A 16,350-nucleotide genomic window follows, 5' to 3' on the forward strand; every position below is an offset into this window, starting at 1 on the left:
CGACCGCGCAGTTAAAGTTTATGAAACGGAAGCCGTCAACTTGGCCATGTGTGTCCCGCTGCCGCTCACAATCTGTCAATACTAACATTTGACGCGTGCCCCGATCATCGTGCGGCCTACCGTCTATCTATACTTATACCCTCGTAAAAACTAATCTAACCCTTGCGGCACCACAAAATTTTATATCCAATGTTAACACATTTATGTGCATTAGACAGAAAAATAAAATTGTCTTGATATTAAATATGAAATACGTCTCTGGAGAGGAATTCTAGGAGATTTGTGAATACACAAATCTAAGCCCAAAAATTGGTGCTCAAACCTACCTAGATGGAACATTACCGTGAACATACGCAATACGCGTTCTGATCACAATGAAGGCAGTTAATTTATTGAATAATAAACAGGTACAATATCAAACGGAAACATCGGGCTCGCCGGTGCCATTATATTCATACAAAGGTCACATCATTTATTTTACTCGAGGAAGTTTCATTAGTTGTGGTACGTAAAGTTTGTACCTTATTGTCCCTCTATGGAAGATCAACAAGCAACGGAACGAACGGGCTTACATATTTCAGTGCAAATGCAAAGTCACGAGTAGAAAAATAAAATCTGGAATTCAAAGATTCAAACTCCCTTTTGGTAAAATCCGGGTATCATCTGTAGCAAAGGAAATATAAATGCTGTCCAAAGGCGAATATGCGGCAATCCCTCACACAAGTGGGTAAGACGACTTGAATTTTTAATGTTACACTCAGACCGCTGCAAACCGTAACAGTTTTCTTGTCATTGGTGGAGTGGAGATGTGAAATAAATTTTGCAGAGTGGCCCCATCTTTTCGTCTGACATTAATCTTTAATGTGAACACTGGGTATACTTCATACGTGGCGTGTCTAATGCTATTTGTGTACAAAGTACGAAGCTTTTACTTTGATGCCCTAATAACAAGAGTCCACTCATGGACGATAATTGCTTTCGATGCCAGTAAGTAGGTAATAAAAAAGGTAGGTAACGTAGTTTTTATAAGGTAGGTGGATGAATAAAATAAAAATTTGTGTCTGTTTCTCTTCAGGCTACCAGACGTACAAGTAATTAAAGTAATTTAAAATCAATAAAAAAAGCAGAAATTAGCAATTGCTCACCTTGAAACGTGAATTAGCTTCCTCGTGGAGGCCGGCGGTAATGACAAGACTAAAACAATAACGTGGTATTAGTTTTTATTTTTCGCCACAATCGAAGGCCGCGCTGACAATACACAAAACAAAGTTGACGTGATTCGTCTCGCCATATAATTTCAGTTAATCAAACGCCACGTCAGTTGAGGCGCGGTCCGGAATCGATTAAAGCGTTCCATTTCCGGCGTTTTTGTGGCGAATAATTATTGGAAAACTGATCAAATAATCAAGGACTCATCGTTTTCATTCCGGAAAGATAGTATGAAGAAAGAAGCGGGCTTATAGAACTATGGATAATCGGAGGGACAGTGGAGTGTGACGCTTCCTCGATCAGTCATTATTTCTTTTGGTTAATTTGTTTTTACATTCGTCGCGTCAGTGTGGTTTTTCATGTCGATGGGTCGTGGTAGTTGTGTTGGCGTTTGGGCCGCGGTCCGCGGCGCCCGCGCCGCTCGCTCGCCGTTCGTCTGCCGCACCTGCCCGCACCACGACGATGACACCGGTGTTTTAATTATTAACCATCTCGTTTTTATACGGTATCAATATTGCGACGTTGAGAAGTAGATCACCTCGTTGATTACGAGAATCTTTTTGTTATAGTTTTTAAACTGTAAGCAGTGAAGCGTTTAGTTATTTTAGATCCGTTATTTATGCTAGCCATCGACTGGTATGAAAGTGTTTTATAACTGTCTTGTGAAATATGGCTTCAGTTTTAGTTTTTTTTTTAATAGAAAAGCTATGAGTTCATTTTTCGTTAAGTTTTTTTTAATCGTAAAGAGAGCTAAATAGGTGTAATTTTGAGTTTTTATTAGTCTGCTTACAAAATGAAACGCCATAAAAAATAAAAGCGTCAATAGTAATGATCATCAAAGTGTCAGTGGAGGCGCGCGTGCGCAGCGAGGCGTCTCACCGCGCGGTGTAAATGAACACGTTCCTAATGGACGATTAACCTCCTGCCGCTAATTATTAATATTTTATTTTTATTGCCCGCCTCTGTCCCAAATTTAACGACCACTTTCCGGTTGCCGTTAATAGTCTCCATATTTTAAATGCTAATATTTGCTCTGTGTTGATTGAAAGGTCAACATTTTTGTCAACGGCTTATTAGCACCCGATATAAAGTTACAAAATCGTCTCATATCATATTTCGACGAGATTGTTATGATAAATTGACGGGACTTGTTATGACTTTTAAATTTACATAATTTATGGAAAATATGATACTTCGTGACACACTTAGATGATAAAGATATGATTTTAATTTAAATGTTGTGTTTATATAATTAGTAAACATAACGGGAAGCGAGTTGGCTGATGTTAATCCGGTTGCGTGTCACTGTCACGAACTATCTAAACACGTGCTCTAAATCATTTTCATGCATGATCCGTCAAACTCATCCCGCCAGGGTTGACAGCGGCTCGTGGCATCCGCCGCGACCTCCGGATAAAACGTTTTACAAAATCTAGTCCTACCTCGGCTTCACACTAAAATAACTTTCAAAATATACTCAATAAGGATCATTTCATAACGCTGCCTGCCGTCACACATATCACTCTACAGCTTTACGTATCTTTTCGGTAATAATTCCTAAAAAGCTTAAATTTCTAATTTGAATATCTAAACCTCGACTTTAAATTGACGGTGGGAAAGCCGAGTTCGGTTTGTGGCAGCCATCATAACTTCAACAACGGAAGGAATGGCCCGGTGTGCGGCCGTACATTTGTGTTATTAAATGATTTATGGAGGAGGATTACTGGCAGTCGATCCTGACGAACAATTTTGATATTTATCTTTATTCCAATTGGGCACTGTATCCTTTGTGTCGCAGAGTAGTTAATCATGCACGGTAGCCGTGTGTTGATCTCAATGTAATTGAGTTAACTGACGCACTGATGACTTATTTGACAGAGTGAGTCGTCCATTTTATCGGTGTGTATATCATCGTTTCTATGAGGGATTAGTTCAAATGTTTGTTATTTGTCAATGCTGTTATGTCTTTCCTTTGACAGCGATACGTATCTACTTATATTGGTCCCATGTTAATGCATTTGTGTTCGCTAATAATCCACAAATGGATATAAATTATGATTGGCATTTGATCTTAATGTTTCCCTAAATCAAAGAGGAAATGAAATATAAATAAGACTATTAATAATGAAAAGAGGCTTCTGAATACGTTGAGGCTTATGGGGGAGGAAATTCATCGGTTGGGCATTATTTTTCCGATCAAGATATCAAATTGATAAGTGAGGCACATTCGCAGCGGGCGAGCGGGCGAGGCGAGGCATTATGAAATTGGCCGTACGTTAGACGCCGTAACTTCCGATAAAATATAACCGCTAGCCCGCTCATATCTGTCGGATGAGCCACATACATCCTGTGAGGTGGTCGTATAGCCCGTGCCATCGAATAAAGCGCTACCCATTGACCGCTTACTTTTAAAGTCTGAGTAGGTAAGTACCTGTGAAATGTGATGGCTTTTAGGATAACACATCCATTGATATCACTTAACATAAATGTGATGTTATAATTATTTTATCCCTTTGACACCTGACACTTTTAAAGACTGCACTTCTCCTGACATTGAGCAATCTGGGAAAGCGCTATTCAGTTGTTTAAAAGGAGTGAAATAATATTACATTCTGTATGGTTTGCCCATTGGCAGAACACCTATGAAACTATGACTATTACATAGATATTCCTTTTTAGGACAGTAGACCAGGCCAGCAAGTTCCTAAAGAAAATTAAGAAGATGGTGTTCGTTAGTATATTTCAATTCAACATAGGTAATATTATTTCATGCTGATTTATATTTTATCTTTGTAGGCACGTTATTATTTAGTAGACGATGCGAGGTAGGTAGCGACGACTTCCGAGATAACAATCTTAAGCTGTGATGTAATTAAAATTTAAATGAAATATCACATTTAGATTTGGTTTGGCAGTGATAAATTTATTTAAAATTATTTTAATATTGCACAGGAGATTACGAAACGTAGTTTGCTGATAATAATTATGTATGATGTTTTGATGAGAATAGTGTGAGAGAATATCGAGTGTTAGCTAGAGTGGTCGGTGTTTGAATGGGGGGGTTGATGTGGTGCACTATATCGCGGGTAGCAGGGGCGCGGGGGCGCGGGGGCGAAGGGGTGAGGGCAGTAAGGTCAGAGATTTATGTTCTCATAACGCACCGTTCCTCGCCGCCAAACGTTCAAACGTATTGATTTCATTTCCGACGTACATTTTTAAACACTTATGTATCACCGCAATCCAATTGACGTTCAATGATAGGACTAACGCACAAAAGTCATATCAACATCACGTTTTGAAAATATCGGAATGTAGGCAACATTTTGATTTAATTAAATAAAAATGAATGCCATATAATTATGGAATGCATTAATTACCCATGACCTTTGTTTAATCATAATTTTGAGTGGTTTTAGTTTTATGTTTAAGAAGATTATTGAAATTCGAAGACCAAAAATAAAGATGCTATTTTAAGACTGAGTTGTATATTGATACCTGCTTAAATCATTGACCGATCAAATGTTAAAGTGGTCGAAGTTTCTAGTAAGCATAGACATCGAACCGTTTTGTTTGGAGGTGGGCTCGTATCTCGTATCGGAGTAACTAAAAAGGTGTCGTTAGTAATGGTTTTTGAAACATCATAAAGATGTCAAGGCGGCCGGTGCCTGATTGTGGTATCGCAGCGTAATAGGGCGCGCGTAAAGTTACCGCTTGTGATATGAGCTGGCAAGCGCTGCGCGGGCGACGAGCTCTACATGCATGTACGCATGCGAGGAATCACGCACGCATTACTTGCACGCGTTACTTGTATAGTCTTTCGAATTGCGTATTATTATTGCTTCATTTAGGATACCAATATTTCCGTTGTAATTGTGGTTCATCATCTTCAGATATAAATCGTTTTCTATTTGCTTTTAAGTTTTTTTATTTTCAGTCAGGAGACTTATAGATTCTGTAATGCAAACGAAATTGTTTTTTTCTTAGATTTCTTTTATTTACGACAAGCCAGTGACTAGGAACAGTCTAGTTACAAAACCGACTGAGACACCAATAGAAGAGAACTTTCTTCTAATCACTTCATAAGTCACAGTAAGCATTGTCACCAGTTATCAGGTAATTTGTGATAGCCAGACACTTAGCGCTTGGAATTGTTTAGGATGGTTTATTGTATGGCACGTGGCGTTAAAGAGCATTCCACTAATCAGGCAAGTGCACTCAAATGAATATGACGTGCACTAAAGTAATTGATAGGCCGATGATAAGAGTTTCCTCTATGCTTTCTTTACATTTTCTTCAGCGTCTTCTGAGCGATAAAAGAATTATTAGTCAATTAATATATTGCTTGTACTGGTTCAGAATACCTACAAGGAAAAGGCAAATAGCTTAAGCATTCCAAGGTTCATCAGTATTCCTTTCATAAACATCATATCCGATATCCAAATCAGTATAAGTTATGATCCTTTATTATATTCATAACCGTAACGCATGCAAATAAAATAGTAATGTGTCGTCAGCGATGGAATATCATTGATCGGTACAGTTGCGATCGGTCCCCTAGTCATATTTATGCTTGATTAGCCACTACCATCGCAAGCGGAAATTTTAATTTATGCCGTAGAGATTGTTTGTTTTTATGACTTTGCTTTTCGTTCAACAAAAAACATTATTTAGATCGATCGCGGTAGTTGCGAGATGTTGAAAATGAACAGCGATGGCAGATACAGATTACGGATAGTGCGATTTCACAATTTGTACTACCTTTCATTCGACGAGTTTTGTACTTGGAAATATAAAGACGATGGAAATGACTAATAGTGCATCATTTATAATAACCGTGATATTTTTAGGTAAGAAACATCGGAATGCCAAGATAATTAATCGAATTTGTGAGGATGCAACGTTAAAATCTGCACGTTGTGTGTCGACAATACCGGCGCTATCTTCGATTAATAAATGTTATAACGACTGCGATTGGCCACGCTTCCAATCCTAATCTACGGCGAGTGACGAAGCAAAAACCATGGAGCAGTTGTACCGCGGATTTTTTCCTTTCAATTAAAGCCTTTTATCTTCCGGATGATTTACGACATTTCAATAACACTCTGCGCTTTACGGTTTTAAGGAAATGAATCTTTTTTAATTGTGGTCGATGTCCTCGTTATACAAAATAGTTCTCCAACTTTTTTTCGGTCACCGCCGCGTTTCGTATAATTCTTAATTTGTTTTTGTTGGTTTATAATGAAGAGTCAGCGATAACAATATCGATTGTTCGTGGATCGGCGGAAGTGGAAATTTGAGCCCTGGCATGGCGAGCGCGAGGCTTCGACCGTGACTGAACCCACAAATGTTTTATAGACATCGCCTCACGTTTGCTTTTTACATTGTTCTCCGATTCAATAGATTGAGTGGAAATGAAACCGACTTGACCCACAGTTTAACTCAGTCCTCGGTGTCAACTATCTATACTCGACCACAATACTTACAACGCCATATAAAACACACAGACATTTGATCCATTATTATTATAGGTACTTAGTACGGGTATTGACATTTACAGGCAATATTCAATACAATGCGGTGAAGCAATAGATAGGAAGTTTCTCGCAAGTACCGAGTAGAATATGTAAAGTGTCGCGATCGTAGCCAAACAAGCGGAGAGCAAGCGTGTCGTACAAGTGTTATCTAGATCCAAGTGTTCCAAGAACGGCTCTCCGCGACCAAATATCATGACTGCCGTCTTACAAATGAGAAAATTTCGCTCTAATTATTTATGAATGTGTTATCGTCATATCTCGGGAGCTCACGATCCGGCCTCCGAGCGCACGACACGAGCAAAAGCGCAATTAGCAAATGTGGCTCTCTTTGTTCCCGCTCGCACGTTCTGCCTGCATCTATTGCCGAGTGTACGTCCGAGGAGCTGTCGATGTATCGTTAATAAACCTCCATTACTTTCATTAAGGGCTATCGGCGGACAGTGGTCGTATCGAGATGTCGGCCGTCATGCCGCCGACACATAACGAAATTAAATGCGATGACGCTATCGAAGCGCACGCATCGCGGCTCCCCGCGCCTGGCGCCCGCGCCGCTTTCCGCTCCGCTATCCTACCACTCGGCGCTCACTTAATTGCAAAATGCGAATAAGTGTCGATAATATTTAATCTCCTCTTGGAGTGCAACATCATCCCGGCGATCCTAAATCTCGTTATGGAAATTACTGGAATACCTAGACATATATAATAAATTAAGCTTCAGATTATCGTATGATCCAATCGTAAATTAAGACAAGATACATAATTAAGGCGAATAAATAAAATGGTTGGCATTTCGACGGGAGCACGTTCGATTCTGCGAGCGATACGTTCTCCATTTTGAGCTATCAGTCCCTTTTAATAAAGTGTAGTTCGATCGCCAACAATATTGAAGGAGCCAGCGGAGTGCGGAGGCGGGATGGTTCTCTGAATGTCACGACAAGATTTTTAATTACGCCCAAGATATCATCTAAGAGCTGCATTCTGTATTGTATGCGACACATGGCGAAATTACAATTCAATAATATTATTTGTGCAGGCTGGCAGGAAGGTTATAGTAATGTATTTAATTAGCGACAGGTTTACTACTCGTTAACATGACAGGACGGGGAAATATCGTGTAATCGCAAAGATATAGTATGGCGGCTGTTGTGCTGAGTTGCGCGGCGCGGGCGCGGCGGCGGGCGCGGTGCACAACGCCGACGCGAGTGTCGAATATGATCGGGAGTTTATTTTCGTTCTTCTAATGCGTCTTCGCTGTCGTCCGGAGCACAATTAAAAATACAAAAAGTGAAACGTTTGTTTCAGACGTTCATTGTCTCCGATATTAATAAATTCATTTTACAGAAGTGAAGTCGACGTGTATTTTATTCGCTTTAAGTGGTTTCACATTGTTTTATATTTATGTGCGGTTATTTTCGGCGACATTATAATGCAGTTTGTGGGGGAAGATGTAAAACGGCTCACTGTTGCTCCATTAGGGATATTTGAAACCTCTGAGTGCACTCATAAATTGACTTTTGTTGGTAATAATGCACGCGCTGAGAATATGTTTTTAAATTACTTAGACGATATGGGAGTAAAGGATATAATATAATCTTGTACATACCTCCATATTTTACAATAACAAATTATCTTGAAATAGAACGTGTGAGAAGATGAGGAGCCTCTCCAAAACATTATGTAGAATGGTGACTGTTCTTATGTCGACTGTTGATGTCGATCTGTGGTGGAACTAGTCACTTAGTTCAAACGCATCCCAATTCCAGTTCACAAAGCGCTCCACATTCGCGGGACCAATAGCCAATGTTACAATGGTAACAAGAGCCAATGTAAATTTAAGACTTAAAATTTTCTCACTTTAATTTTGATTTATACCTATTTATAACCCTAGATGGGATCAAGGTCCAGTGGTTAAGCGTTGGTTTCACGATCCAGAGGTCCTGATTTCGAATCTCGTTGGGGACATATCACAAAAATCACTTTGTGATCCCTTGTTTCGTTATGACATTACAGGCTGATCAATCGATTGTCCGAAAGTAAGATGATATGTTCTTCAGAACGCACGTTAAGCCGTTACTCCCGATTCTTACTTACTAATCGTAATCGCATCGTAGTTGTTTGTGATCCTTGTCAGGGGTCTTTGGCGGGTCTATCCACCTCACAAACCACACGATAGAAGAAGGTTGTGTGACTATGGAATCCTGAGATCGAAATACATCAGTTTTCATCCAAGATTCAGCTTGTGCAATAAAACGGAGCATCATTATAAACCAGTGAAGCAGCCCAGCACGTTAGCTATGATGGAGTTTGTCCCATGGACGTCACGTACTCACGGTAGCCAATGCATTTACTTTATTACTCTGATATTTCACAGGTAGTGCTCTTAACTTCATATGTCCGCTTTTATGTCTGCTCTACGCGTTATGGGTTAATGTCACGTGAGTCGTCGCGTGCCACTTCGGTTCATGTTTTTCAAGACTTGAAAGCGTCGGACACTGATTATACTTACCCTAGATACATCATTCTAAAACCCTTATTTATTACCACTGCATTATTGCATTCATGCAAAACATAAGTAGGTAACGTACTTCATCAAACAATTTTCTGAATAATATTCAGCTATTTAATAATGTTTCCCCTTGTAAGCAAAGAATAATCCAATTATTACACCAAAGGGCACATTCTCATGACTTTCCGGTCCACAAAAAGATAGAGGCTGCGCAACAAAGTGAAACAAGATCCACTCTACTAATCCGACAAAAGCGAGCCTTGTTACCCTTCAAATTTATTTATAAGAAAACTCTCGGACAAGTCGTTAATACCTATAAAGTAGGGGCGAGAGAGGCGCGAGCGAGTTTATAACTCACGTACCGAACTTTACTCGCCGACACATAAAATAATAGGTGTAAAAACTTACACGGGAATGTACTCAGTGAGCGAGAGAGTCAAGAGATGGACGGCCCCGCAGGATAGCACTAGTGCTGCCTTGTGGTCGCTCGCGCCGCCGCCGTCGCCGCGTGTACTGCGCCTCGGACATTCCCGCGGAAAATATCCACCATACACCTACACTACTTACATTCCATATGAAAAACCTAATCAACCTTCCCAGCCCCTGCTCAATTTAAAACGTTAATCGGTACAATAGGGACCGCATAAGAAATATATCTTGCATAAATCATGGTAATGAGCACCTTTCGAGCATTTCGTATCGCCATTAATTCAGATATCACTGCGGAAACAAACGTCGGTTTATCCCGCCATCTGTGGCGCATGCGCGCGCTGGTAATCGTTAACCCCGAGGTGATATTATTTTGAATATCCATTTCCTTAAACATTATTATTCAAATCGTCTTTACGCGGAGGCCTCATAGGGTCCAGTTTACAAAAATTGTGTAAACTAAGCGTAAAGATGTATGACACAAATTTGAATTCGGAACAGATATTGTTGTAGAGCCGCGGGCGACGGGCACGTGCGTAAGCGCACCTTGCACCGCATTGTGTCTGACTTCGAAATTGAAGAGCATTTTATTCTTAACTTAAACTTATTTTATTGTTCCACTATCTTTCTTTAAAGAATTACACATTTAATTTTTATTTTAAAACATTTTTACCACCTTGGACAGCTTAACGCTTTACTAACACTCCAAGTAACTACCGATAATATGACGTCAAGACGAGACCTACATGGATTTTAGTCAACTTGTTATCCTTCGAATGACTAAGGTCAATCAGCAGCTATATTCCAACTATAAATTTCTTTTAATAAGACACAAATACAACTTTCTGCTTGTTTTTGACTCGCCAGCCAAAGAAATTTAAATAAAACAGTTTTATCAGATGCGACAGGTGGAACATTTTTTTCTTATACTTTTTAGCGTCGCTGTAGGTTACGGATTAGTGAGAACTAATCGGTTCTCGATACGGAAGAGGAAGCGTGGCTTTATTACTTTCATACTTATTTACGACTTATATATATTGTAAAGTAACTAGCTATTATTTTTTGCGCACTTGTAAGCAAATCGTTGTAATAGGAGAATCGCCTCTTGACTTATGATAATAGATTTGTCTAAACGTACACTATGAGGAAGATACGATCTAGATCATGCTCTCTAAGATTAATATTCATCAAGTCTTAATCAGGTCCCTGGCCACCCACGTCTGCCGCCGATGCTAATGCTGGCCATTTTCTCTACCATCGGGGCATCCATCGTCATACTAATTTACCACCATTACACCGTGTGCAATAAATATTTAAGATTGATCTGATTACGCCCTGGTTTGTTAGAATACTAACGATGGCCAAGGGGCCAGAGGCCATTGCGAATTGTGGACAGGTAGCAGGATTTGTTTCAGTTTTGCATACGTGTTTTCCACACTTGCCATTTGCTTAATCAGCCGGCTACATAATTAGCTGCAGCTCATACCATTGCGTACAGGAAATTGTCACACGTTCACGTTTGCTTTTAAAAAAATAATAATAAAAAAGTTTATTTAGGTAAAACCTACGATACACATATAAATATAAAGGTATATGGGTGCTTTTCACTGTTCGTTACAAGTACTCTTGAATGGTATGCGACTTTTTACGCACGCACCATTTGGCCAAAAGCCGAAATCGTTTAGTTTCTATATAACTAAGTTCATTTGTTAATTAAGTATATAATTCTAAAGTAAGAAAAACAAAAGGTTCTATTACTAAACAAGACCGAAATCCTTTGGAATTTACTTAGTTTAAATAAATTGAGTATTTACGTCAGAAAGTTATAAAAGTTATACCATCTCCTTCTTTAATTTACGCTTTACAACAAAACTTAACGTTTATTTGACTACATCTTATCATAATAAAATTAACATCATGTAAGTAATGTATTCGGGGAACGCGAACTAAAATAACAAGCTCAGGATTGCACATAAAATAGGTGTGGATTGATTACCTACTACTCAGAAGCACTAATTCAAAATCCGATTGGAATTTGCAAGCAGTCTAATTCGTTGGAAGGTACTATCGGGTTACAAATTGTGTATCTAAGATCGATACGGCGTAATGAAGAGGGCTCAGCATTTAAATACATTTGCATATTAGAATGCGCTCCATCCGATGACGCCAGATCGAGCGCATCGGACTTCATCTACTTGCCACTGCGCTGACCATTACAAAGGATGTGGTCGGTTCAATTTACTTCGATGGCTAGCTCTGTTTATGTTGACATAAGTTGCGATAGATTATTAGACTCTTAAGTACTGCACACTCTAGTAGGGTCAGCATCTAGGCTGGACACTACAATATTTGTCTATGGGTTGAGACCCATATTTCGAAAAAAAAAAGAAAATGTATACTTCTTCTATTGTGTGGGTTGTGAGGTGGAGTACCAACCTCATCAACCCTGGGGTTAGGGTTACTATTGAGCCGCCAAAGCATTTATACTGACACACACGTAAAAATATTTTGCGGTACCTAATACTTACAAATTCATGACATATTTTGGCTAGGCGAAAGAGTATTCGGAACTCCAAACTGTGCTACTTATTCGTGTTTTGTGGTGAACTGTTTAAGCCATGAGCTATCAACTCATTAACTATGCGCCTATTATAAAACTTACAACGTAAATTCTCCTGCTGCAGATACACTTTGGATTAAGAAGAAAGTTATGAAGTAATTTCAAATGAATGACGAAATAGACAAGTCATCATTTCATTGAGCAAGTTAATACTTACGCCAAAGTAGCTAAAGTTAGAAAGCTTCGTTGTAGTAATATGTATATGAATGCATGGGTACGAGTATGTATGCATGGAAGCCAGGTCGGAGGCGATGCGCAGCTCGATAGCGACACCAATTAATATGCAATGTTGGAGAACTCGTAAACTAGTCACGAACATATGCCAATATGCTAGTGCAGTTAGGCAAAGGCTATTTGTATAATTCGGATGAATTGCTTCGTGAGATCGCGCCATCTTGCTCTTTCTTACTAACTGCAACGTATGTAGCGAACGATCTAATCAAAATGTTTCATGGAGATACATTTTCGCAGATACGGTATGCTTTAGCTGGGAATTAGAACGTAGGAGTAGGGTTTCTTCAGTCAAGTATTTCTGTACAAATACGCGTATTTATCTTTTTGCCCTTAAACTTAGCTGGTTGACTAATACGGATAGCACTTTTGTAAGAAATTAGGATTGAGCAGGACCAAAATACACTTTAATAAATAATTTTATTTTGAGGAAATTTTTAACCGCAAAGTTTTATTCGATTTCGGGATTTTGTTGCCAAAATAAATTGTTTTAAGAACCCGCTTCCATACTTTCATAGCACTTGTTGAGATTTTATGAAGTTTAGGTCAATAAACGAAATATTCGATCATTGCTTATTATAATCATTATCGTTATGTACTTGTTCCATGTGAAAATGGGGAACTATAGCTTTCTTTTGTCATGGAGCGTAGACACAGTAAATTCTGACACTTAAGCAAAATAACCAACATTTCAATTCTATTGTTTCATTGGGTACCCCAGAATAAGGTGACCAGTATCTTGTTTCATTGTTTATAAAGTAGAACATCCCGTCATTTGGCAGATTTTGAATATCTTCAAGTCTATGCCACACACGATTGGCACTGGCCTCCACTCACCCACGAGGAGCATAAAGGGAGGAAATCAGGAAACCATATATTCTATAAGGCTGCTCCACAGACGTATAAGTTCGTCTAATTATTATAATGGCGGACCTTATAAATAAGATATTAGCAGTGGAAGATAGTACTCCCGCGAGCAGTATGGTAATGCAGTATCACACATCGACGCGACGCCGTGGCGCCCCCTATCGGCATCATCGGGAACTAAGGCGCCTACAATGCGCCCGCGCACTCTCACGTCCACCTCATGGATTCTAAATAAGAACTGATATGGAAAAAATAATTGTTTTGTATTCCTTCCTGTTTTCATAAACAACAATATACTTAACCATAAAACGTAAATTACGTACAGATATACCTATACCGATCTACAACCCTCCTTCTTTCTCTTCCTACCTCATCAATTTATAAAAAAATATAAGAGTCAATTAGTTACTTACAAATCCAAATCATATTACTCGAATGAAAATGTATCAAAATGTTACGAAAACATACTAAATTACTAATTCAATTTTCATATTCATCGAAATAGCGAAAGATGTTCAAAATAGGTCAGTCGCCTAGGCAAAAACCTTGGCTGAAATAAAAACTAGCGTAGCATAAAGTAGTTGAAGCGGCGGGCATCGGTATAGATATGCCGTATAGATGGATGACCTGCCACAAACTAGAGTTAAGTGTAAGCAGGTAGGCTCCACGCTGACGTTAAAGCTCGGAACGCACAGCATAATAATTAGTCATTAGAAAGTAGGCAGCGAGGGGGGCGGTGGGAGGCGGCGGGAGGGGCGGAGCTCGTCTGTTTCAGCTTATCTGAAATTACATCTTTTATGGGTATCCGCGATTATTCCGCGCTGCAGCGACTTGCGGCGCGTTAGTACTGGCGGAAAACAACTCGACATTACCATCGGTGTTCTACATAATCCCTACTATTGCTTTTTATGAGATTGCCTCTACTTTCGCTCCTCACTTGTCTCTTCGCCGCCCATTAAGTTTTCCCTTCAAGATTGTATGATAGTTGTGGAAAACCTTTGTGATATTAACCGTTTCTATCTCTTCGACGTATCGCGGAATTTAATAAGTAATGTGAGTTTTAATGCTCGTTTAATACCACGCCGTTTATAATAGAGGTAGCAACGCCTAGAGAATTTCGTAGTTACTTACAAATTCCGCTGAAAATTTATTCATGAGCAGAAATGTTTCTCTGTAAACAGAACGGGGTAAAATCTAATATCGTTGTTTGCTACACAAAAGCGTTGCTTACAACAACAGACAAACAAGTGGAGTTAACTTGAATTCATAATCAAGTAATTTATGTGCACGGCGAATAAATTAGCCGCTCAGCCCGCGCGCCGCCCATAACTTACCCCTATAAATTGCCCAAAGCGGGCCAACTTCATTTTATCTCCAAATACTAATAAGTAAGTACTACTTATGTACTTTATTTCGATTTTATTCTTTAGTGTTGCGAGGTTTTCACCCCGATATGAGTATTTTATGACGGTGTAACACGATTACAGGTTGATAAGGAGCAGGATAGTTCTGAAAAGTCGCACGTGCGTTGGGGCTAGTGCTAAAATATTTACTTGTGTATTTTATGAAATGGTTTCAGGGTTTAATTTGCGTTGATATTATTTGGGTTGCCGACAGGGCGTAGTTTTGTATAAAAATGTACCTTGTGACGGTTTCCGAGGATATAATATCTATGTTGAGTGTAGGTGCCGGCAGCAGGCTACACAGCCCCACGGCGGCATGTAGGTATCAGGTAGCAGCTGTTTTGCATAAGGCGTCATGCCGAGAACCCCACGTTTAAAGTGTAAATTTTGCGATTAAAAGCATAAAATTCTACATAAATACGGAGACCTAAAGGCGTTCCGATAAGAATAATAACGAACTACAATACTAACTTTAGCGGAAGGTCAACTCAAGGTGTCTTCATTTAAATGCAACACAAAATCTTCAAGACGGTTTATTCCCATCGTAACATATTTTTGATAATGTTTATAACGCATGTTTTTGAATTTAAACACTTATTTTTATACAGTTTTAAAATTTGTCGTCTGTGGTGTACACTTTACATGTATACAACAGAAAATATTTATTAACAAGCGATCTAATCAGTCTAGACAAATAAAAAAAGGTTTTATACAAAAAAGACCAACATAAATTTATATTATTCGAGCACAATCAACCCCTACAAAAGTTGTCACGGTGTCCAAATTGTCCAATAGAGTTGACAATAAAATTACCATACGGCTAGCGAGGTGTCACGGCGCAGGAAGTATAGTGTAATTTGTAACCTTTCTGATTAATAAAGTGTACTAAGTGTGACCCGAATAGGACAGATTAGCGGGCACTTTATCACTTGTATACCGAGTTAACGTTGCGTGACGGATCTCGTTTGAAACTCATAAAGAGTCCAAAGCAAAATATACTAGTAGATAACGCTTACTTTACGTCCCGACGCGTTTTCCACTTACCAAGTTTCGACCAAGGAGGGTCCAAGAGTTGCTAACTTCAGCATCATTTTATAATTGAATTGCTACTTCGTAATGGAGTCAAAGAGTTACGTTGTCTTCGCTATTTATTAAGATAATTATAGCTTTATTTGACGTGTTATTTAATAACAGCTTACTAAATTACAAGGGAAGATCTTGTTTTTGCTCATCTTTATTGAGAAAATAACGACAAAAAAATATTTTTAACGCTTTTAATTGGTAAAAAATAGGCCAATTTACACAAGAAATAAAAGATCTGTAGGTGTATGTTCCCGTGTCGGACACAATGGAAAGGAGAGCTCCGTAGTTCACATTTGGACAGATTGATGGAACTGTTGGGTCGTATGCCTGGAACAAATGCTTATAAAATAGCCTTTATCTGATACTGTGACCTTTCGTAACTAATTGTAGGTTAATCTTACCTAATAAAACCTAGACAACAATGACATCTTTTTAAACACCCGCCCGACTACCCTTAAAGTAATAGAT

This window comes from Pectinophora gossypiella, chromosome 1, assembly GCF_024362695.1.
Source record: "Pectinophora gossypiella chromosome 1, ilPecGoss1.1, whole genome shotgun sequence".
In the NCBI taxonomy this organism is placed as follows: Eukaryota; Metazoa; Arthropoda; class Insecta; order Lepidoptera; family Gelechiidae; genus Pectinophora; species Pectinophora gossypiella.